At 51.3% G+C, this 22,374-nt stretch overlaps 1 long non-coding RNA gene across 3 annotated transcripts in view; it reads right to left on the minus strand.

The window, feature by feature from the left end:
• Window positions 1–22,113, minus strand: part of LOC110257422 (uncharacterized) — a 51,770-nt gene extending 29,657 nt beyond the window's left edge. The window contains exons 1-5 of one of the 3 annotated variants that reach the window (XR_014832656.1): window positions 17,998–22,113; window positions 15,786–15,913; window positions 15,608–15,674; window positions 11,756–12,357; window positions 8,026–8,210 (exon numbers count right to left, since the gene is read on the minus strand). This is a non-coding gene — a long non-coding RNA (uncharacterized LOC110257422). Of the gene's footprint in view, window positions 1–8,025; window positions 8,211–11,755; window positions 15,133–15,607; window positions 15,675–15,785; window positions 15,914–17,997 lie in introns of those variants that run through there. The other 2 variants (XR_014832655.1, XR_014832654.1) reach the window with 2 other exon arrangements.
• Window positions 22,114–22,374: the final 261 nt, after the last annotated feature.

A 22,374-nucleotide genomic window follows, 5' to 3' on the forward strand; every position in this document is an offset into this window, starting at 1 on the left:
GCTGAGCCACGACGGGAACTTCCTGAGCACATTTGAATATCTGCCAAGATGGACAATCCAGAAGAGGATGGATTTGTCACCAAGATCAAGGGCATTAGCAGCTGCGTGAATAGCCAACCGACCAAAAAAAAATAAAAGACTGGCCCGAGGATATCCAAAAAGCAGAAAGCCAGGGTGATTTACTCTGAAAGAGAGTAACAGAACTACAAGAAGGACCTGCTTAGAAACTGCACGTAGTCCAAGCTCATTGCAGTGGGAAGTGGAAGGAAAATTCACTGCCTGAGAAAGCTCTTTCCTGGGTTTATTTGTTGCGAGAGGCCAAGTACAGGGTGTTGCCTGGAATGGGGACACCTTGGCCAAGAAAGCCACGCTCTTCTGCATAATAAGATACACATGAGTCCCGCATGTTCCAGTTAGAAGTGGTTTTCACTCTCTGGGACGCAGTGCTCCCCACGGTGGCTTCCACTTCTGGGTCCTCTGAGCAGTGAAGGACCTTCCCTGAGCAGTGGCTCCTTAATGCGATCTTTGGGGCAGGGCACAGGGCACCTGGGAGGGAGGGACCTGGGAAAACGGCCCCTGCGTGGGTGCGGGAGGGCAGAGAGCACTTGGGGGCTCCTGTGATGGGGTGAGCCTGGCTGACCATGCCGGTTTTCTGGCGTCTGGTATTCAGCTGTTTCCTGTTCTGCAGTATCACTTGCCTTTACCGTACTCTTCCCACTCCAAACCATTGTGCAATTTTACACTAACTCTGCATGAGCCTTGGTGAGGTGCTTCACTGAAAGAACAAGAGGCCATGCTCAAGTTGGGGCCCCAGCCAGAACAAAGACAAGACCTGCGGGGTCTGGAACAAAAGCAAGAGGAAAAGTCAGGTGACCATCAAAAAGTATAAGCCCTCCTCCCCAATTCCACAGACCCCTCAGAGAACTCTGGGGAGGTCAGAACTCACCAGAGACATGCGTGATGTTGGGGCTTGGATGATTTAATCTGGATAGTGAAGGACAGGGGGTTCTAGGGCTGGGGGTTGCTGCCCAGGTATCCAGGAAACGTGTGTCTTGCAGTCAGGAAATAGTTCCACCCTAGAAAGCTAAAGCCATAACAAAGAACACCCCCCCAACCTCCACGTTTTGTTCTCAAAAAGATGAGTCCCTAGCTATCCAAAAATTTTGACTTCCTGGATTAACTAAATTTCTGGAGGGTCCCCACAGTTAAAACCTCCTCAAATTTGCCTCTTTAAGTATTTTTACAAATCTTTATTTTCCAACATTCCAAACTGCCCGCCTTTCCCTGAGGGCTGGGGCTGTCTCTTTCTTATCCGTGGATCTCCAGCACCCAGCACAGTGCCTGGCACACATTAGGGCTCAGAGGTATCTTTGCAGGATGAGAGTGAGTGAGTGATTACTTAGGAACAAAGGTCCTTTGAGGATTCCAAGGGCTGCATTTGAGTCCAGGATGCTGCCTGCCTGCCTGGCCAGCAGCCCAGGTGGGCCCATGAACAGGACCACTCCTGGGTAGTATGATGGAGGCCAGGGCTTCACCAATCCATCCACAACTGCCCCATCTGAGCACCTGATAATATCTGCAAAACCGAAGGCTGCAAAGTTGGACACTAATGTTCCTATCAATAAACTGGGGCCACGATGCCTCCCTGGTGGGGTTAAGAAGAGGATTAGGTTGGGAAAGAAAGCTATTTCAAGGTACTTACTGTGCTTCACTGGGAGTAAGTGTCCAAGAAATCTGAATCTCCCCCTCTCCCCTTCTGTCTTCTCTGTCTGCCAAACACCTTTCACTCTGGGAACTTCCCTCCTCTTCTCTCCAGATTTCCGGGGAGGGGACTGTTAATCTGGTTGGCTCCAACCTGGCCAGTTAGAGTACCCCACTGTTCTGGGACCTAGTGATGGGTCCATGCAGGGGTGAGCCTCTGACCCAGGCAAGCCAATGGGAGTCTTCTGAAAGGGTTGATAGAGATGCTGGGTTTTTCTCTTCCCCTGGGTCCCTGGGAAGTGGGGTGATGGAGCTATGGGGTGGGTGGTGGCCAGCCTTGCCCATGGTGCCTACTGGAAATGTGGCAGATTAGAGAGATGGAGAGAGGCTGGGGGCAGACACACTGTTTGGACTCCTGCATCAAGCTTTGCCAGCAGCCAGTACATCTTCTGATTTCTCCATTCCATGAGTCAGCATCCCCCTTCACTTCTTGCTAATCCAATTCTGTCACTTCTAATTAAAAGGATCCTGTTAACACCTTATCTTGTTCTTTCTTTGCTTTTCTCTTCCCTTCTCCCCCTTCCTCTACCCTCCCCCTATGCCTTCTTTTCTCTCACCCAGAGTCTCCGTTTTTTCAGTACATAGCCAGGGCCCCAGTTTTGTCCTTATCTTTCTGTCCATTTATCACACCAATGGTGTCCTCATATAACTGAGATACTGACTCCTGGACATTTAAAACAATCACGACTCACAGCGCACAGCCTCTTTGGAGCTGGGTGGGGGCTGTCATTAGGGATCAGGGGATGGCTATCCTGCAGCCCCCTCCAAGCCACATTTCACACTGCTGGCTGCTACCTCGCTCATTTTTGCTTTCATGTAAATAAAGCCAGTTTGTTTTCATGTATCCCAAGAACCAGCCTGTGTTGATCTCCTATCCAGGTATGTTTTGAATGCTGTCTCTAGCGCCTGCTGGTGGCTCACGTGACACAGGGCTTAGCTGGCAGGGACTGAGCCTGTCAGGTGGGAAGCACCTCCCTGGAGGTGGGCTTGTGCATGAGTGAGCCGTGCTCTCCCATCTCTGGGCCAGGCACCCAGGACTCCACTGGACAATCACAGGCAGAGGATGTCATCTGCCTCCCAGGGTCTCTTGAGAAGTGAGTGGCTTCATCTGCAGTGGGGAGTTTGTGGCTGCTGACGTATTGTTTTTGGACAAGGGGCATGAATTAGCCCGTTAATGAGCCTGTGGGCTAAACCCCAAGGACCATCTGCTTGAGCCCTAAGGGGCACATTTTTGTGGCTGGAGGGAACCCAAGTGGAGAGGTTTGATGACAGCCGCCAGCAGGGGTTGTGTGGAAGCATCACAGAGAGAAGACAATGGACCACCAGGCACAGTGGCCCCAGCCCCCTGTGAAGTTGTCCCCACTGCCCCCCGAGCCAGTCGCTTTTTCCAAAAGATGATGGATGGAACTGGGTTACCACAAGCCGGCTCCTTTGCTCCCACTGGGCCAGCTAACCAGGACTAATGATCATAACAACAACAGCTCTGATTTACAGCGCGCCGACTGTGTCCCTGCTGTGTTACATCCTTTATCTCTGGCCTCCACAACTTCTGCTGTTCAAATACCCCCTTCAAGACCTTTGCTGTCTGTGTAACACGGGTCCAGTTATTTACCTCACTAAAAAAACAAAAACCAAAAACACATCATTTTCCCCTTAAAATAAATATACTTTAACATTAAATTTCCCAAAAGGAAAAATGTCTTCTAAATGGTAAATTAGTAACACTTGCCATGAATGGGAGAAAACCGTAAAAAAATACAATGTAAAAAATATAATTAGAGCCTTCTGGTTTCTAATCCAGCATGGCAGAGGCTGGAAGACACTACTCCATCCTAAGAACAGGTAAAAGGCTTAGCAAACAGAAGAACAACCAGCTCTTCTTCAATATGTCCGAGAAGTAGGGTCACAGGGCAAACTGCTGTCCCCCAAATTGGAGATACAGACAGGCAAGTGCAGAGACACACAACTTACTGGAGCAGAAACTTCTGCAGTGGCCAGTCCTGGGGTCAGGAAACCTGAACCCTGTTGATTTGCTGAAGGATCAGTGTGGACAGGTGTGGAGAGAAAAACTCTAGGAGGACCCAGGCATCAGGGCCCTTTACCTAACAGAGAGTGACCAAGGTTTCATAGTGAACATCAGGAAAAAAAAAAAAAATCCATTCCTGCTTCCGGCAGAGAAGAGGGAAAAGAACCACTTTGAAGTATACCAGAGGGGTTCCTGTTGTGGTGCAGTGGAATCCGACTAGTATCCATGAGGATGAGAGTTTGATCTCTGGCCTCGCTCAGTGGTTGGGGATCCTGTGTTGCCATGAGCTGTGGTGTAGGTTGCAGACGCAGCTCAGATCTGGCATTGCTGCAGCTGTGGCTGAGCTGAAACTCCGATTCAACCCCTAGCTTGGGAACTTCCATATGCTTTAGGTGCGGCCCTAAAAAGCAAACAAAACAAACAAACACCAGAGAGCTCTGTTCCCCTTGATAAGGTCTGCCCTCAGGAGAAGTGAGTTAACCAGAGTCCCACCTCTTGGGGATCTGTCAAACCCTAACTGACAGATCAGTTAGAGAAGGGGAGGTGAAATACCCAACACCAGCTCACAATAGCCATTCTTTAGTGCAGATAAAGGGGGAGGGAAAAAAAAAAAACCAACAGAAAAACATGTGAAGTTCACAGCCCAGAGGCATAGGCTCACTAAAAGCCTGCAACCTAATCACAGGCTATAGAGCCCTTCCCATCCCCCCACTCCTTACCACCACGTTTCTAAAGCCCTACTTACAGTAGTCCTTTAAGCCAGTACATCATGTCTGGCTATCATGAAAAATTATGAGCCACTCTAAAAGGCAAAAACACAATTTGAAAAGATAAGGTATCAGAACCAGATTCAGACATGGCAGGGATACTGGAATTACCAAACCAGGACTTTAAATCAACTATGATTAAGATGCTAAGGGCTCTAATGGATAAAGTAAACAAACAGCATGTAAGATGAAATGGGCAATGTAAGCAGAGAGAGAGAAATTCTAAGAACCAAAGGGAATGCTAGAGATAAAAAACAAGAGGAACACAGACCACCTTTGATGGGCTTATTAGTAGATTGGATATGGCTGAGAAAAGAATCTCAGCTTGATGATGTCTTAACAGAAACCAGCCAAACTTAAAAGCAAAGAGAACAAAAGATTAGAAAAAACAGAACAGAATATCCGAGAACTGTGGGGCAACTACCAAAGATGTAATTCACACATAAGGGAAATTCTAGAAGGAGGCTAAATAGAGAAAAAAAAAAAAAAAACAGAAGAAATATTTAAAACAATGACTGAGAGTTTGTCCCAGTTAATGTCAGACACCAAACTGCAGAAGCAGGAAGCTCAGCAAACACTGAACACATTAAAATGCCCCCAAAACCACACTGAGGCTTCTCATTTTCAAACTATAGAAAAATCAAAGACAAAGACAAAAATCCTGTTAGAAGCCAAAGGAAAAAAACGTAATACCCATAGAGGAGCAAAGATAAGGATTATATCCAACTTCTCAAAAACTATGCAGGCAAGAGAGGGAAGAGAAATGTGTGAAGGGTTGAAAGAAAAAACCCCACCAATCTACAATTCCGTAGCCTGTGAAACTATCTTTCAAAAGTGAAGAGGAAATAAAGACTTCCTCAGTCAAACAAAAATTGAGGCAATTTGTTCCCAGTAGCCCTACCTTCCAAGAAATGTTCAAAGAATTTCTTCAGAGAAAAGGAAAATAATGTAGGTCAGAAACTCAGATCTACATAAAGAAGAGCATCAAAGAAGGCATAGGTGAAGGTAAAATGAAAGCTTTTATTTTTGTTATTCTGTTGATCTAGAAGATAGCAATTTACTTAAAACTAATCTATATATATGGAAGATTACTAATGGGGACCTACTGTACAGCACAGGGAGGTCTACTCAATGCCTGTAATGATCCACATGGGAACAAAGAATAGACATGTGTACATGTCTACCTGATTCGCTTTGCGGTAAATCCAAAGCTAACACAACATTGTAAACCAGCTATACCCCAATAAGGACTTAAAAAATAAAACTAAAAAAATCATATATTCAAGCGCATTTCTCTCTCTCTCTCTCTCTCTCTCTCTATATATATATATATATATATATATATATATATAGTATGCTTATGTATAAGTGAAATGAATGGCAGTGATGATACAAGGGCCAAGAAGAGGAATTAGGATTACTTTGTAATTACAACATACTCACACTACCCATGAAACAGAATAGCGTTATTGGAAAGTGGACTTGAATTAGTTGTAATTGTATACTGCAAACTCTAGGGTAGCTACTGAAAAAAGGTAGAAAAAGGAAGCATAGTTGATATATTAAGAAAAAAGAGAAAACGAGATTACATAAAGCTGCTCAGTTAAAATCACAAAAGGCAGAAAAGAGTGGAAGACAACAACGGACACAAGAACAAGCGCAGCAACAGAAAAGAGTAACAAACACGGTAGGCATCACTTTGACTGTGTCGATAATCACTTGACATGTCGATGCTCTAACTATACCAATTACAAGGCAAAGACTGTTCGAATAGATCAAGAAACACACCCCGACTATATATTGTCTTTAAGACACGACTACACACCTATTAGACTGGCCAAAATCTGGAACACTGAAAACACCAAATGCTGGTGGGGAAGAAACGCATTCATTGCTGGGGGAGGAATGCAAAATGGTACAGCCACTTTGGAAACCTGTTTGGCGGTTTCTTATAAAACTGAACATACTCTCACCATATGATCTAGCAACTGTGATCCTTGGTATTTATCTGAAGGTGCTGAAAACTTATGTGCACATAAAAACCTGAACACGGATGCTTATAGCAGGAATATTCATAGTTGCCAAAACTTGGAAGCAACCAAGATGTCTTTCAGTACATGACTGAAAAAACTGTGGTGCATCCAGACAATGGAATATTATTTAGCACAAAAAGAAATGAACCACCAAACCATGAAAACACATGGACTCATCAACACATATTACTTAGTGGAAGGAGTCAATCTGAAAGGTTTCCAGCCTATGATTCCAACTACATGACATTCTGCAAAAAAAGCAAACCTATGAAGACAATACAAAGATCAGTGGTTGCTAGAGATGAATGGGAAGGCAAGGTGAGTAGATGGAGCACAGAGGATCTTTAGGGCAGTGAAACGACTCTGTACGACACTGTCGTGGTGGGTAGACGTCATCACACATTTGCCAAAATCTGCCGAGAGTGAACCCTGATGTCAGCTGTGGACTCTGAGTGATGACATGTCAATGTACCTTCATCACCTGTAACAAACGTACCGTCTTGTGGGGAAAGTGGATAATGGGGGGGCCGTGTATGGGTTGGGTTCCATTCAATGTTGCTGTGAACTTAAAACTGTTCTAAAAAAACAAAGTCTAAACTATAAATTATATATCTCTCTCTCAATGATATTTATACCATTTTGTAACTATGGTGGTGACGGATGTTAACTGGACTTATCATGGTGGTCATTTTGTAAGGTATACAAACACGAATCACCCTGGTATACACATGAAACCAATATAACCTGATGTCATTACGCTCAATCTTAAAAAGCACAAAATTTATATTGTAATTCTTAGAGAAACTACTTTAGAAATACACAGAGGTAAAACTAAAAGGGTAATAGAGGAATATTGAATACCAAAAACAGAATTCAGAAAAATAGTCAATGACTCCAAAGAAAGCTGGAAAGGAGGGTCAAATAAATAATTAAAAAAAATCCAGATGTGACAAATGGAAAATAAGTTAAAAACCATACTATATATAATTATAGAACTGTAGTTTTATATATGCATATAAAACATAACATATATACATGGTGGTGATGGTGCCTGCCAAGGACTCTGAGTTCCGCCACACTCCCTCTATCTTAGGGGCACCTGGGCAGGCTGGGGGATGTGTAGGCACTGATGGGGCCTTTCTCGCTCCTTGTCCCCAGAGGCACAGGAGGGCCATTCTCCCTGGGCGGCTCTAGCTCACCTCAGTCACCTCCAGTGCTCAGGGGTGTGACCCACGCATCTGGGGGCTGATCTGTCTCACCTGTGCTGGTGCCTCAGCCTCAAGTGCACACTACTGTCTACACTGCAGAGCCGGAGGAGAGGCTTCCCACCGAGGCTGTCCAGGAGTGGGGATTCCGACCCTGGGCCATTGTGATCTGACATCTCGCGGAGTTGGGGAGCCCTGAGGCCCCGTGAGCTTCAGAGACTTGCGGAGCTCACCTGGTGGGAGCGCGTGTCCTCGGGGCACACACATTGCCCTTCGCCATCGTCCATTCGTCGCTCCAGCAGTCAGCCCTGAGCCTCTGCATCATGGGGTGGCAGGCAGCAGACAGGACTCTGAGGAGTGGGGCTGAAAGGGGCTTCACGGGAGGGGCGTGGCTGGGAGCAGGGATTCGGAAAGGAAGCTGCGGAGACAGGATGAGGGAAGCGGACGTGGGAGCCTGAGCCAGGAGCCCTGCACGAATGGGCGGCCACCTGGCCTTTTCTTCCCTCCTGGAGTCTGTCTGTTCCAGGTTGGGCACCTTGAACAAGAGGGTCCTGCTCAGGTCACGTGCCCCCCGGTCAGGGTGGGTCCTTGTTCAGATGGCCCACAGGACTTCACACAATAGAGGGGTTATTCCCCTCCCAGGTGATTAGGGTGCTGTCATCAAAGATGGGAGGCTAACACTAGCCACCTACAGCACCTACTGGGCGCCAGCTTGATGCCAGGAGGGCTGCCCGCCATGCCACCCACGTAACAAGAAGTCCCAGCCTCCAAGAGGTAGATGGCAGTCTGGGCCGGTCCTCTCTGTACCTCAGGCTCCCGGGGAGATGCCTGGGTTGGCTGTATCATTTCTGAGCAGGAAGGGATCTTCCTGAGTGTTTAGCTCAGCTTCCTGAGCCCTTGGTCAGGAGCAGACGGTCTTGGCACCCCTCCCAACGTGACACTGACTTACCCACACACCCTCCATGACCCCAAGCCCACTGCAGCCTCCAAACTGCCATCCATTTCAGCCCATTCACTTCACAGAGGGACCAAGCCTAATTCAAACACCACACAAGGGCAGCCTTATTCCCATCATTTAAGAAACTAGTATCTTGGTATATCTTTCCCAATAATAGGTTTCATTAAATTAAACCCAAGGCATTTACAGTCCTTGGAAACAGCAGACTGATTAACTACGGCAGAAACGTGCTGGAATTTCTTTTAAATCATCATGTTGGCTCCTGAGGTCTGGCCGGTGATCAAGGGCACTGGCTATGGAGTCAGGCTGCTGGGGTTTCCATCGAGGCTCTGCCACCTGCGGCTGTGTGACCATGAGCAAGTCACAGCACATCTCTGGTCTCAGTGCTCCCGTCTGCAGGAAGAGCAGTCCCCACCTCTCAGGCTCATTGTGAGGATGAGATCAATTCACATGAGAATCCACAAGGCTGGCTGTAAACACGTCCACACAGACTCACAAGGTGGTTCTGGTAGGAAAAGGGATGCGGCCAGGAAGCTCACTGAAGGGACACTGGACGGTTTCCGGTGAGCCCCGGAAGATGTGACTGGGAGGAGGAAACCGGAGCAGGAGCGCGCGGAAGTGCTCAGTTCTGTAAGACTGAGAGCAGGAGGAAGCTGCCCTGGACCTCCTCCCCTGCTTGCTCTGTTTTGGCCTCGGAGTAGAGGCGGTGCCTCCTTTCCACTGTTTCTTAATTGAGCAGACTCCGTGACCCTAAACGCAAACACACCCCGGCAGCACAAGCAGGCGGCGCTCTGCGCGCACGGATTCCAAAGGGCGGGATGAGCGGCGGGTCAGCGCACCGAGACACCTCAATGGCTTGGAGCAGCTGCCGAGTTTGGCCACAAGGCCCTGTGGGGTCGGCCCATCTGCTCATCCTTGTCAGATTGCTCGTTCCTTTATTCATTCGTTCATTTAGTGACTCTTTCACTCATGCATTCATTCAAATATTTGGGTTCCTGTCTCATGGGTTCCTTTCTCTCCTGGATTTTGGCTCCACATTGTCTTGCCATCCTGTTAACTCCCTGATACCTTCAAACAGCTATATTATTTTTTTGTCTGGATTTTGTTATTTAAGTGAGAGGATTGGTTCTGAGACCCTAGCCTGCCATTGTCAGAAGTCTCCCCAAATGACATACATGACAACTTGGAAGCACCTTATACCTAAGAATAGGGGTCCATGAAGGTACATCCAGATGAATGGGATAATGCACTATCATTAAAAGTGCCTAAAACTGGGAGTTCCTATTGTGGCTCAGTGGGCCAAGAACCCGACAGTATTCGTGAGGATTTGGGTTTGATCCCTGGCCTCACTCAGTGGGTTAAGGATCCAGCTTTGGCGCAAGTTGTGGCTTGGAACCTGCATGGCTGTGGCTGTGGTGTAGGCCGGCAGCTGCAGCTCAGATTCAACCCCCGGCCTGGGAACTTCCATATGCTGCAGGTACAGCCACAAAAAGAAAAAAAATAAAAATAAAAGTGCTAAAAATTTTATTACGGTGATAAAATACTAATGATAGTTCGAGGGAAAATCTGAATACAATTCTTTTATATTACCCCCATTTTTTGAAAAAACCAAGTATCCATCTGAGCGTAGACAGACGATTAGGAAGAGCATACCCTACAATGGTCGCTGCTCACTGTCCGGGTTTATTCTCTACATGCATCTGTAACTCCTAAGTTTCATGCCTATAGACTATATGACCTCTACAGTCAGGAAAATGAGGACGGAATCTGTAATTTGCTTCAGGCATGGAGAGGCACTGGGTTACTTCTTCCGTTCATGCCCGGTTCCCCTGGGCACACACGTCCACAGGGAGGCCAATGACGCTCCGTGAGGGGCCTCAGCCACCTGATTTTCTCTGAGTTTGGGAGGCGGGCAAGGAGGGCCTTAGATGTGTCTCCTGGATGTTTTGTTTGCTGTCTTACCCCATCTCTGTCTCAGCAATACCTCTTGGTGAACATTTACTGAGTCACTGCACGCTAATCACCAGGCTACATGGACCCAATCAGGAAATATTTGTGCTGGGAGGGAGCTTAGAGATCTTTGAACTAAATGAAGCATTAGGCCTACAAGACACACACCTGCCCCAGGTGGGCTTCTCTAGATGGGTGTGTATGCATGTGCATGTGTGTGTATGTATGTGTACATGCACATGTATATATATATATGCGTAGCTGTGTGCATGTGTGTATTATATGTTTATGTGTATGTGTGCCCATGTGGGTACATGTGCATGTGTGTTCATGTGTGCACGCACAATGTGTTATGCACATGTGCATGTAAGTGTGTGTATGTGTGCACGCATGTGTACGCATGTACGTTAGTGTGCATTCATGTGTATGTATGTGTTGTGCATGTATGTGTGCCCATGTGAGTACGTGTGTGCATGTGGGTTCAGGTGTGCATGCATGTATGTGTGCACCTGTGTGCGCACATGTATATGAGTGTGCGTGTGTTTATGCATGTGCATGCATGCATATGTTTGTGTGTGTGCGTGCATGTGTATATGTGTGTATGCACGTGTGTGCGTGTGTGTTTGGGAGGGATCTCCACCCTCTCCCTGGCAGATGGCTTTGGGGCAGCTTGTGGAGCCCCCATTCTATAAAACACCCTGCAAACACGGATGCCTTGGCCTCTCCCCTGGAGGTGGCGCTCTCACTCCAGCACCGACCAGGCGAGGCCACCATGTTCTCCTGAAAGCATCTGTTTCACAACCCTCCCTGATGTGGCCCCACCACCTCCTCAGCCTGGCACAGGCCACCCTGCCCATGGCCCTGCCCTCTGGGCCTGGTCACTCTGTCTTCAGACACACCCTCCTTTCCAGGCACAGGGCAGCCCTTGTCACAACTTCTTTCCCCCAGGACACCCCTCCCTTTATCTGCTCCGGATACCTGCCCATGAGATGCCGCACTCAGCAAAGTCACCCGTTCCTCCCCAGACCAGCTTGCAAAAGGGCAGCATGACTCACCCGCACAAGTCCTGCCTCCCCTGGCCGGGCTCCTTGTAGCATCCTCTGGGCCTCGTCCTCAGTGCGACGTTGGAAAGTTCCTGGCCTCTCCCTGTCCTGTCCTTCCTTTGTGAAACGGGACAATCCTAACGGGGCACCTCCCAGGGATCTCAGGAGAAGAGTTACTCTGGAAAGTGCTCAGAGGGCTGGCTGGTGGGCTAAAGTGCGTGCAGGTCACCACGGCCTGTCCTGGCTACTGGCGTGGCATCGTCTGCATCCAGGCCTTGTCACTGCTGCTAAAGGCTCAGGCTTCTGGTTCAAGGGCATCACTGCCCTGAGGAGGAGAAGCAGCGCGGTGGCCTCCGTGGCCTGGCCACTTGAACTTGTCCTCCCACTCGCTGGCTCTGCAGACATGCCTCAGATGCCCACTCACTTCCGTTTCTTGACTCCGACCCTGGTCAGAGAGGCTGCTCACCGGTTTCTCCATCCGTTCCTGGGGTGTTGCCTCAGCAGGAAGGAGTGGTTTTCTGTTGGCATCCTGTGTGCTGGGCCTTGTGAAATCCCTGTAGTCAGCACCGCCCAGCCAGGCTGCATATGCCCCAGGGCCGCGCGGTCCAAGTCACCTGTCCTGAGAACAAGACACTCTGAGAAAGGGGTCACCCCGGTGGGTCAGGCCAAACCAGCAGTTGTCACAGCCCCAGAGTCCACTTTGCAGCCATTTGGCTGACGGTAAACTTTCACGACACAGTGCCAAAGCCATTTAGCACCTTTAAAGAAATTGGAAATGGGTGTTTCCTGTGTGGTGGTGCTGAAAATTGAGAATAATGACAGAATTATTAACAACAGGCTTCCCGGGCTTGGACTCTTAATTGCCTGTGGTCCATAACACTGACAATGCGCATTGCAGAATCCAAATGTGAAATATTTCATCTTGGGAGCCTGGAGAATGGCTCCTGGTTCTTTTGTTCATTGGCTATGGGAACTGCTTTGGGATACAGAGAAGTGGTGAAAGCAAGAAAGAGTACAGAGCTCAGAGCACAGAGCTCCTGCTCTGATTCTACTCTTGGTGGGAATTGAGGCCCTCGTCGCTCTGGGAAGCGGTTTAAACCAATGAGGGCAAACGGATTCTGTGGGACAATGGATCTCACAGGGCTCTGCGGTGGTGCTGTAGGCAGCTAGGATAGGGAGAGGCTGAGCTGAAATTGAGCAGGGTACTTCCTGCAGGACTTCTCAGAGCCTTTAATGTCATTATAACAACTGGCGATATTTATTAAGCACTTTCTCTGAGCATCACAGCGCAAAAAGCTTTGCACTTGACCTCATTTTATCTTCCTCAAGAGCGAGGCTTGGAGATCACAACACCTTCCCTCCTATTCACAGAGTTATAGTGGGGGGAAGTGTCTGGTCTTTACCTTGGCTGGGTCTCTCTGCCCAAAGAGCCTGTGCTGACCTCTGTACCTCTGTCCTGTCCAGAACCTGCATGGAACATGGAAAGCCTGTAGTCCAATGCTCCCGTTTTCTAGGTCTGAAGAGGAAGGCTCCAAATACGGAGGCTCCTCTAGACCTCTGAGAGCATGGGCTGCAGGGCTCCTCTCCTCCATCCTCCACTCTGTACACATCCAGCTTTTCTCAGCGCTCCAGTGGGGCCCTGGAGCGGGGGGACCTGGGCCGTGATGGTTGTTGATAGAATGTGCCCTCAGATGCCTTACTGCTTGGCTCCACCGCCTGTGCTATGCAACTCTGAGCAGTTCACGTGACCTCTCTGCGCCTTCACGCCCTCTCTGTAAAAAATGTCCTTGCTCAGTAGGTTTGATCCTGAGTGTTAACAGAGTTACTGTATGTAAAAATGAGGGAAAGTCACAGGATGCAGGGCCAGGTGACTTTCTCCAGCCCACCTGGGGCCTAGAGTCTGCCCTACTCAAGGGATGGGTCATCTAGGCAGCTCCTGCCGAGGGGGTGGGGTGGGGAATAAAATTGGCAAGGAGATCGATCATCCCAGAAGGAAGCAGAAGTATGCAAGAGACTGGACAATAAACCCCCTTTCAATGCATTTCAATGCATGGCCAGCAGATGGCAGAAGCAAGCCAAGAAAGGGAGCCTGCGCCCCGCCCGCCTGGTGGCAGCAGCCTTGGAAAAACCTGTGGTGTTTGCTTGTTGTATTAAGAGATCTCCAGCTTAAGAGTCGTCCTTCATTCTGAGCGCGATTCTAAACAAACCCAGCACTGGCTTTGTGGCCGGCACCAAGGACCCCCAGGCTCCCTCTTGCTCCTACAAGCCGGCCCTTGCAGAGAGGGCTGGCGGTTCCCTCTGCTCCTTGAGCGCAGAGAATGTTTCTGCAGGTGCTCCAAGGCGCGGGCTACAAGCCGTGACAGCCTGATGCTGTCATTAAATGATTCCGCGAGGCCAGTCCTGTTGATGTGGCTAATCACTCCTCATTCAACAAGCATTTATGGAGCCTGGACTGCGTGCTGGTCCTTGTCCAGGCTCTGGAAATGCCGCACGGTCAGCACACAAGAGGCACGTGACTGCCAGGAAGCTCACGTTTCAGGGAGAGAAAGAGAATAACTAGCAAGGAGCTCAAGAGGGATCATGCCAGGCGAGGGACACAAAACCGATTAGGGAAGGAGGGTGTCAGGCCGGATTTGAGGGCAGCTCAAGGGAGGTGGTCCGGGAAGGCAGGCTGGGACTGGATGACCAGGAGCTGCCAGCCAGGGGGCCGGCAGGGCTTCCCCGGCAGGGGGCAGCTGGGCTGAGCCTGGGGGCAGATGTGCCCCCGTGCTAAAGAACCAGAAAGGAGACAGTGGGAGGGGGCACAGCTGCAGAGAACCTGAGATGGCCTAAATGGCTCAACCTGACCTTTTGCAAGCTAGTCACCGAGCATGAATCTGGTGACGAATTTCCTGACCCTCTCATTCCGCCGGCCCCTCCTTCCACGTGCATCAGGGGGCCCAGGCATCTGGAACCGTCTTCAAGCTGGCTTCTGGCCACGCCTCGCTGACTTCATTTCCCCACGGTCTCCGTGGGAGGCTGCCCCGACTCTCACCTGCACATCCGCTCTGCCGCCAGCCCCACGTCTAGCGAGGCCCTGCACAGTTTCCCGGGGCCTCTCGGGATGCTCAGGCCAGGCGGAGCCCGTGCCAGAGGCCTCCACCTGCCCTTCTCCAGCTGGTCACGTCCCTCCCCCGTGGGCTTGAAAGCTGAGACGTGTCCTTCGCCTCTGAGAAAACACTACAACTGACAAGTCCTCACTGACTCAGGTTCAAATACTTATTAGGCTGTTAAGTGAGAGGGGATTTCACTTCCTTCCAAGAACCTTCGTTCCTCACACCGAGCGCCATGGCTGGAGCATCCGTTTCTAGGCCTCTGCTTAGGGCCTGGACCATCCTGTTCCCCTGCAGTCGCCTGACGTGGCCAGGGGAGCATCTGGAGGTCCCGGTGGCCTTTGCAGAAACTGGGACCTGGGCAGCAGCAGAGCTGAGGGATGGAAGCCACAGGCTGGGGCCCAGGGGAGGGTGGGAGGGAGCCTGAGAAGTGAGGCCAGCAGGCAGTAGCCAAGGGGACCTTGGAGAACGGCTTCAGGGGACACAGCCATGGAACACCTGCCTCCTGCTGCTGTGGATAGCTGACTACGGACACGAACGGGGAAGTACATATAAAGACACACCCATATACTTACGCATCTGCACACAGACCCACTCATACGCACACGTGAACACACAGGCGTGTACAGGTACATGTGTGCATATGCCTACATACACTCACAGACGCACAAACACTCGTAGTTATGTGTGCACCTATATGTGCACACAGCCATATGCACGTGTGTTCCCGCATATAAACAGCATAGACACACATGGGCATAAATCAGCCGACCTGGGTTCAAACCTGGTTCACTGAGTCCTGTGGGGAGTTGCCTGCTCGCTCTGGGCTTTGTCGGCATCTGTGATGAGACAGGGCAACGGCGTGTTCTCAGTCAGGGATCATGTGGAGTGTGGTCCCCACGGAGAGGTGGCCTCAGCACCCACAGGGGAAGGACGGCGGGTCGGATCACCTGGGCAGCACAGGTGCGCCTCCTGCAGGTGACCAGGCACTGTGACTGGGGCCCGTCGTGTCTGGGGAACACTTCTGAACACGAGACTTCCTGGTGGCACGGGTGGCACCTTTAAAAAGTGGATGCTGCTGCACAAAAAAGTAAATCCGAGGAAACACGGAAAACTTCCAAAGGAATCTGACAGGTCTGGGGCCCCACCTGTCCCGTCCATCTCAACTCAGTGTCCTACTTAGGGAAGCACAGTCCAGCCAGCAAGTCACTCAAAGTGAGTGGGTTCACATGAATTTCTAGAGCACGCTTACAAGACTCATTTATTTCTCTGCACATCCGAACCCCTCTCCTGATGTCTCCTCCCCGAGGCCCTCTCTCCCGTGACTTTCCCCGACCCTCCCTCTTTCCCAGACCCTCCGGCTGAGCTACCCGCAGGGCCCTTGTCTTGCTTTCTGCTCCACGTCTTCTTCCTGAAGGTCCGTCCTCCTGATGATGTCACACAAGCCAGGGGCTGATGTGGGATGAAGTGCACATGACAACAACACAGGTACCACTTTCTTGAGCAGGTAAGGGGAAAAAGAGGCTGGACCCCTCCCCTGGGGTCACAGTCACACCCGAGAAACTTTTGGGAGATGAGAGCACATACTAACCACCTTGCCTCACCACCCAGCTTCTACAACCTGAACACTCACATCAACGACTTGTCAAAATTTCAGAGAAATTCATTCAGAGAAAAAAAAAAAAAATTCATTCAGAGAAAAAAAAAAAAAAAAGCCCCTGTAAAGAGTCTGAGAGGCCAGCTGGGGGCTGCAGGGACACCCTGGCTCTCCTCCCACCAGGGCACACCCTGGTTGCTCTCCCTCCCTGCCCCTGGGCTGAACCCTTGCAGGTGCCCCCGCTTGCTCCTGCCAGGCGTGGGGGGCGCTCCCAACCAGGCTCTAACCTGGGCGGATCCTGCCTTGTACCTGCTCCCGCATCTGTGGGGTTGTATCTTACACAGGCCCCTTGCCGCGTAGAAGGAAAATACAACTCAAGTCTGATTCTGTGCAGTGCAATTAAATCCTGCACATAAACATTCCCCTCCACCGTTCATCTGGAGTGGACTAATGAGAAAGCAGGTACTGTACACGCTTGCATTATGCAAAAATCCTTAGCGCATTGTTATATAGGTGTTTCAGAGCGTTTTAGTGATTATTTGGGAAATTGCTCGGGGGTTTTTAGATGGTCTGGGAATGAGTTATCGCTTTTTCCCATTTCACAGAATGGGATATGAGCTTCTGATGTTTGAAAATTGGCTCTCCAAGGGTTTCCAGGAGTTGATAATATATGGATAAGGAGGGGTGCCTGCATTTCACGTGATCTCAACTGCTGGTGGGGAGTCGCTCCCACGACTGGCCAAGGCCGGAGTCCGAGAGGACAGGGCTTGACGGGATGATCCCTGCCTTTTGTCATCAACAGGAAAAGTAATAAATGCCACAAAGAGCCCTGTCACGTGAGCAGGTGGGTGACGGACATCCTCTCTCAGCCCCGCCCCAACCGCCCCACCCCCACCACAGCTGTCACGCAGCAGCGCCCCCAGGGAAGGGGGAGGCACTTTGCAGTTCAGGCCTCCACCAGGCCTCTTCTGGTGCCAGTCTGGGGTGAGTTGAGCTTGTAATTAATTAGAGCCACAGCTGATTGATTTTCTCCAGGCTGGCACTCAAGCCGGGGCCCAGGAGGCCTGGTGGGTCTGTGGTGCCAAAGTGCAGCCTGGCCTGCCTCGGAGCCAGCTGCAGCTGAAATTCCACTGCAGCCTTCCTTGCAGCAAACTGGGGATGGCCTCGGCCCCGCATGTCACATGGTGTGGTCTGTGCGTGCCCGCTGCGCCTGGCAGCTGGAGCAGCTCCGGATTCTGCCCAGATATGCTTGTGGCTCAAAAGCTCATTTTGTTGTCGCTCTACCCTGAGCTGCAGCTTTTGTGCTGGCAGGATCCGCACAAACAGAAGCTGCTCTGCCCCTGCCTGCTTGGGTCTCCCCAGGCCGCCCTGCTGCCGTCTGCCAGCGAGAGCCACTTGGTGATACCGTTAATTAAAACCACGGCACTTGGGGCACGAGACACATCTAAAACTCTGAAGTTATTTTTCCCTAATAGAAATCTTATTTTGGAGGTGTTTGTGGAGGTCAGGCCAACTAGGAACACCTGCCAGCCTCCAATGAGCCCAAATAGATTTAATTTACTCACCTGGGGGCCTGGAGGCAGCGCAGAGAGAGGGGCCTGCTGTTGGCAACGGATTGGGGCGGCCACTGTCCCCTCTAGGCCCGGACCCTGTCCTGGGACTGGGAGATGGGAGGAGAGAGCCAGACTTTGCTGGAGGAAGCAGGAACTGCTGACTGGATGCTTTGGAAATTGCTGACCCAGGCATCTGGGAGAGCAGCCTGACCAGCCATCTTTGCGTGGAGCTATCTATAGGCAGACGGCTATTGTCAACTGGAAATGCATTTTCAAGTGACGGCAGTGACTGAAGAGTGGCTCTATCTGGGGTCCATTAGTCGCACACAGAACTCCCCCTGTCCGTGTTTCCTGGCCCAAGGTGCTGCTCTGAAGGCTGACGGCTCCGTGGAGCTGGCAGCGTCTCCGGCCAGACCCAGCCGGCTCCTTGGAGAAGAGCTGGAGTGACGTGAACAGGCCCAGAGGGAGAAGGCAGCAGAAGGGTCTGGAACGTGCAGGCCTAAACCTTTGGTGGTGGAGCGAGATGCACTCCTGCTTCACAGGGGTTAACTCATTCAGGGTTCTTGGGCTAATTTGCAAAATTACCTCTTCTCACAGGGCTGGGAGAGAACGGCCTTAAAAGGAGCGATTTAACTCCTGGATCACGGTCCTTGTCCACGAAAAGCCAAGTTTTATCCTCTCGCCTTCATCTGCCCACTTAAAGCCCGAAGCGGTGGGGTCGGGAGGGCCAGGGCCTGGAGTTGCCATGGAGACGCGGGCCAGGAGGGGAGGTGGGCTCGCGGTTGAGCTGAGCGCAGACAGGGCCGCCTGCGCTGCTCTCCGCCCTTCCTCCGCCCCTCCGCCTTCGAGCTCCCCCGCCTTGGCCCTGGGGCGACTCGGAGCCCACAGAGCTGAGCCATGCAGGTACCCTGGCTTTCCCCGAAACTCACAGACCTCCTAGAGGCTCCTTCCCGAATGTTCTCCAAAACCTCTTCCAGTTCAACTCCCTTCATCTCCGCAGCAAGACCTCGTGATAAACGGTCAGAACCAAACGGGTTTTACTCCTGGCGAGTTGGGCTGCTGCCAAGGAGGTGGGAGTCTCCCTCACTGGTTCTGTTGGAGTCCAGAATCCTTGGGGACAGCATTTGTCCAGTGTAGGTGTTCCTGTGATATAATAAAGGATTTGTTTGCCTTTGTCTGGTTTCGAAAAGCTTGGAGTTTCCTGGGTGACAGGAGTACCTTCATTATTCCTGGGGGCCCTCAGACCAGACCCCGGTTTAAGCTAATGAGATGACTCAGGGTGGGGCTGGCCCTGCCGGGAAGACCAACCACGTGGTTTGAGGGCCCGGGCTTAGACCTGGGGTCAGGGGGCTGGAGGATGAGTTCAACGGTGCATCCTGCCTACTCTGAGAATTCTGGACCCCGGGTGCAGGTGAGCTTCCTGGATGGTGCCAGACATCCCTGTGCTAGAAGGGGAACCAGTCCTGACTCCTTGGGGAGACGGCCCAGGCCCGGCTCTCCACACCTCTTCACAGGCTGCTCCTCACTCTTGTCCTCTGAAACAACACTGTGATCCAAATATCACATCTCGAGTGCTGGGAGCCCTTCTGGCAAATAACGGAATCCAAGGGGTTGTGGAAGCCCACATTTGTAGCCAGGGGGCCGGAAGTGCAGGCGGCCTGGAGACCCGGGAGCACCGGGCTGGCGTCTAAAGGGAGGACTCTGCCCCAAACTGCGAAGCTGAGCAAACGTGGCTGTGCACGCCAGGCCATGCTACAAAGGACGGACCTTTGCATGTTGACATTTCAGGTCTGCGGTTTTCTTCCTTCATTCCTCTCCCTTCCTCCCTCCCTCCCTTCCTTCATTGTTTCTTTTTGTGGCTGCACCTGCAGCATTTGGAAGTTCCGGCCTAGGGGTTGAATTGGAGCTGCAACTGCTGGCCTATGCCACAGCCACAGCAATGCTGGATCCGGGCTGCATCTTCAACCCAGGTGGCAGCTCGCAGCAATACCGGATCCTTAACCCAACTGAACAAGGCCAGGGATTGAACCTGCATCCTCACGGAGACGAGTCAGGTTCTTAACCCACTAAACCACAATGGGAACTCCCAGGTCAGTGGATTTATAAACTGGCTGTCCCTTGGAGTCACCTGAGATTTTAGGAACAAGAGCTGCTGGAGCCCCTTGCTGGGCAGGTCTGATTGGGCTGGCATGTCTGGGTGCCTGGTGTCTGCATGTTTAAGAAGCTCTTGCAGGAAGTTCTGGGGCAGAATTGGATTTGAGAATCACTTTCTCATGGAGCCGAGCACAGGTCCCAGGCAGGGAACATCTGCTTAAAAGGACAGAAAATGCAAGAGGCTATTTGCCGACATTCAAACAAACGGGGACAAAGAGAGGAAGTTAAGTGCTGGGCGGCAGAGCATGTTCAGAGCTGCCCCTGGGAGGGCACAGCTTGAAAGCCATGTGCCACCAGATGTGTGCTGCGACCAGGCAGCCACTTGAGGGGCCTTCCACATGCCCTGGGCTTGAAGGACCTCTGGTTCTTCATTAGGGTCAAGACAGTGTCCTCTGATGGGACCGAGCTGGAAGCCACGAGCTGCTGCTGGCAGCAGCTGGGGACCTTGGCACCCAGGTTTGTGCAGATGGAGCTGCGAGCATCTGGACATGGGGAGCGGGGAAGAAATGTCTGAAGAATTGGTGGCACGTGACTAATTCACCTGACAGCTTTCTCAGGTCTGACCTTCCCCCCTGGCCACTGCCATCTTCCACTGGGGTGATAGCCACAGGCTCTCTCTCATGTCCCTGCTGTTCCTCTTGCCGCCGTGCAGCCTCTCCTCAAGAGGCCAGAGTCAATCGGATCACTGTCTCTCTTGCTTAGAGTCCTCCAACAGACCCCCTGGGGCTGTGAAAAACAAGAGTCCCCAGGACCTGTCCCCACCTGTGTCCTCCAGTTCATGTGGTCCACGCATGACCACTTCACAGACACACTGGCTTGTTTTCTGTTCCTCAGAATGCCTACCATCTCCTACCGCAGGGCCTTTGCACAAGCTGCTCCACTGCTGCCACACCCTGCCCTTCCTTTCACACCTGGATGGCTTGTTCCTTGAATTTCATCGTCTCACTTTACGTGTCCCTCTTCAGAGAGGCCCTCTTTCAGCAAAACAGAGAGGCTGCCCCTACTACTGTCCACAACATAATCCTGTTTGTGTTCTTCATAGAATTGAATTGATCAGGCTTCTTAAGAGATCTTCCCTTGTTTGTTTTCTTGTTTTTTCTACTATGTTGAATGTTGCATCCAGTGCCTGGCACATAGTAGCTGCTCATTTTAGTTACAGCGGCAGTACGCGTGCAGCAGACAATAACGCTGCCACCCGTGGTGGCTTATCTCAGGAGTTCTTTCTTGATCTCAGGGCTCAGCCAGGGCTGATGGGCAGGAAGCCCTCCTCTCCACGACCCAGCTAAGGGCGGTCTGCCCCCGCGCAGCCTCTTCATCTGGACTGAATGTCCTGCAACGTTTGCTAAAGAAGACTTGTCAAGAGTAGAAGGAAGTGCATGGCATTCACAGCCTGCACCCCACGTGCCACTTCTGTTCCTGTGGCCCATATGCCCCATCCAGCCACACGGCTCCAACTTACTGCAGGAGGTCTGGGAGATGGAGGAGGCAGGCGGGAGGCTGGATCAGCATGAACGGGGACCTGGGCTGGGGGAAGGTCTAGAAGCCAGGTGTCTGCAGGGGGAGGGCTCTTGGGGGTGGGGAGACCATACCCAAGGAAACAAGCCTCTCCCTGCCTGCATTCTTCTGGAGACTCACATTCACGCTCAACAGCAGGCAAGGACTAGAGACAAATCCTCCATCTCCTTTTGTGTGCGCGCTGGCCTGGGTGATGGAGCAGCTGCTCTTCTGCATGTGGGGAACATGTTAGGAGGCGGACAGAGACTCTGCAGCTGTTAACAGGCGCTGCCTGCCTAACGCCCCGTGAAGCACCCTGGAAAATAGGCCACCGTGGGAAATAAATGATCATGTGGGTATGGGTGACCTCCAGCTGGCTTCAGGGGCACTCCTGACCCCGCGTGGCTCCCAGGAAATGGGTGGCAGAAACCAGCCCAGCGATCGGCCTCCCGCCCTTCTGCGACTTCCTCCCCGCCCTGCACGTTGCGTGTTTCCTGATGAAGCTGCGGAGGGCGGGGCTGCTAATTGCGGGGCCGAGGCTGTGCTACCGCAAGTCAGCGCCCCTGTGATCTCACTCTCCTCAGGAAAGTTATACTTTTCCTGATCGCTAAAAGAATGCCAGGAAAAGGAGCCGAATCACACTTAGGAGTTTTAAACTAATTAGCTTCCGTTAAAACAAACTAAAACTCTCTATGGAGGAGACCACCATTTCTGGCATTTGGAGGGTCTCCTCAGCAGCGT

This window comes from Sus scrofa, chromosome 17 (genome assembly GCF_054392235.1).
Source record: "Sus scrofa isolate SSC_HxYL_T2T_F1_AM1 chromosome 17, Sscrofa_HxYL_maternal_Yorkshire_Landrace_v2.0, whole genome shotgun sequence".
NCBI classification, from domain to species: Eukaryota; Metazoa; Chordata; class Mammalia; order Artiodactyla; family Suidae; genus Sus; species Sus scrofa.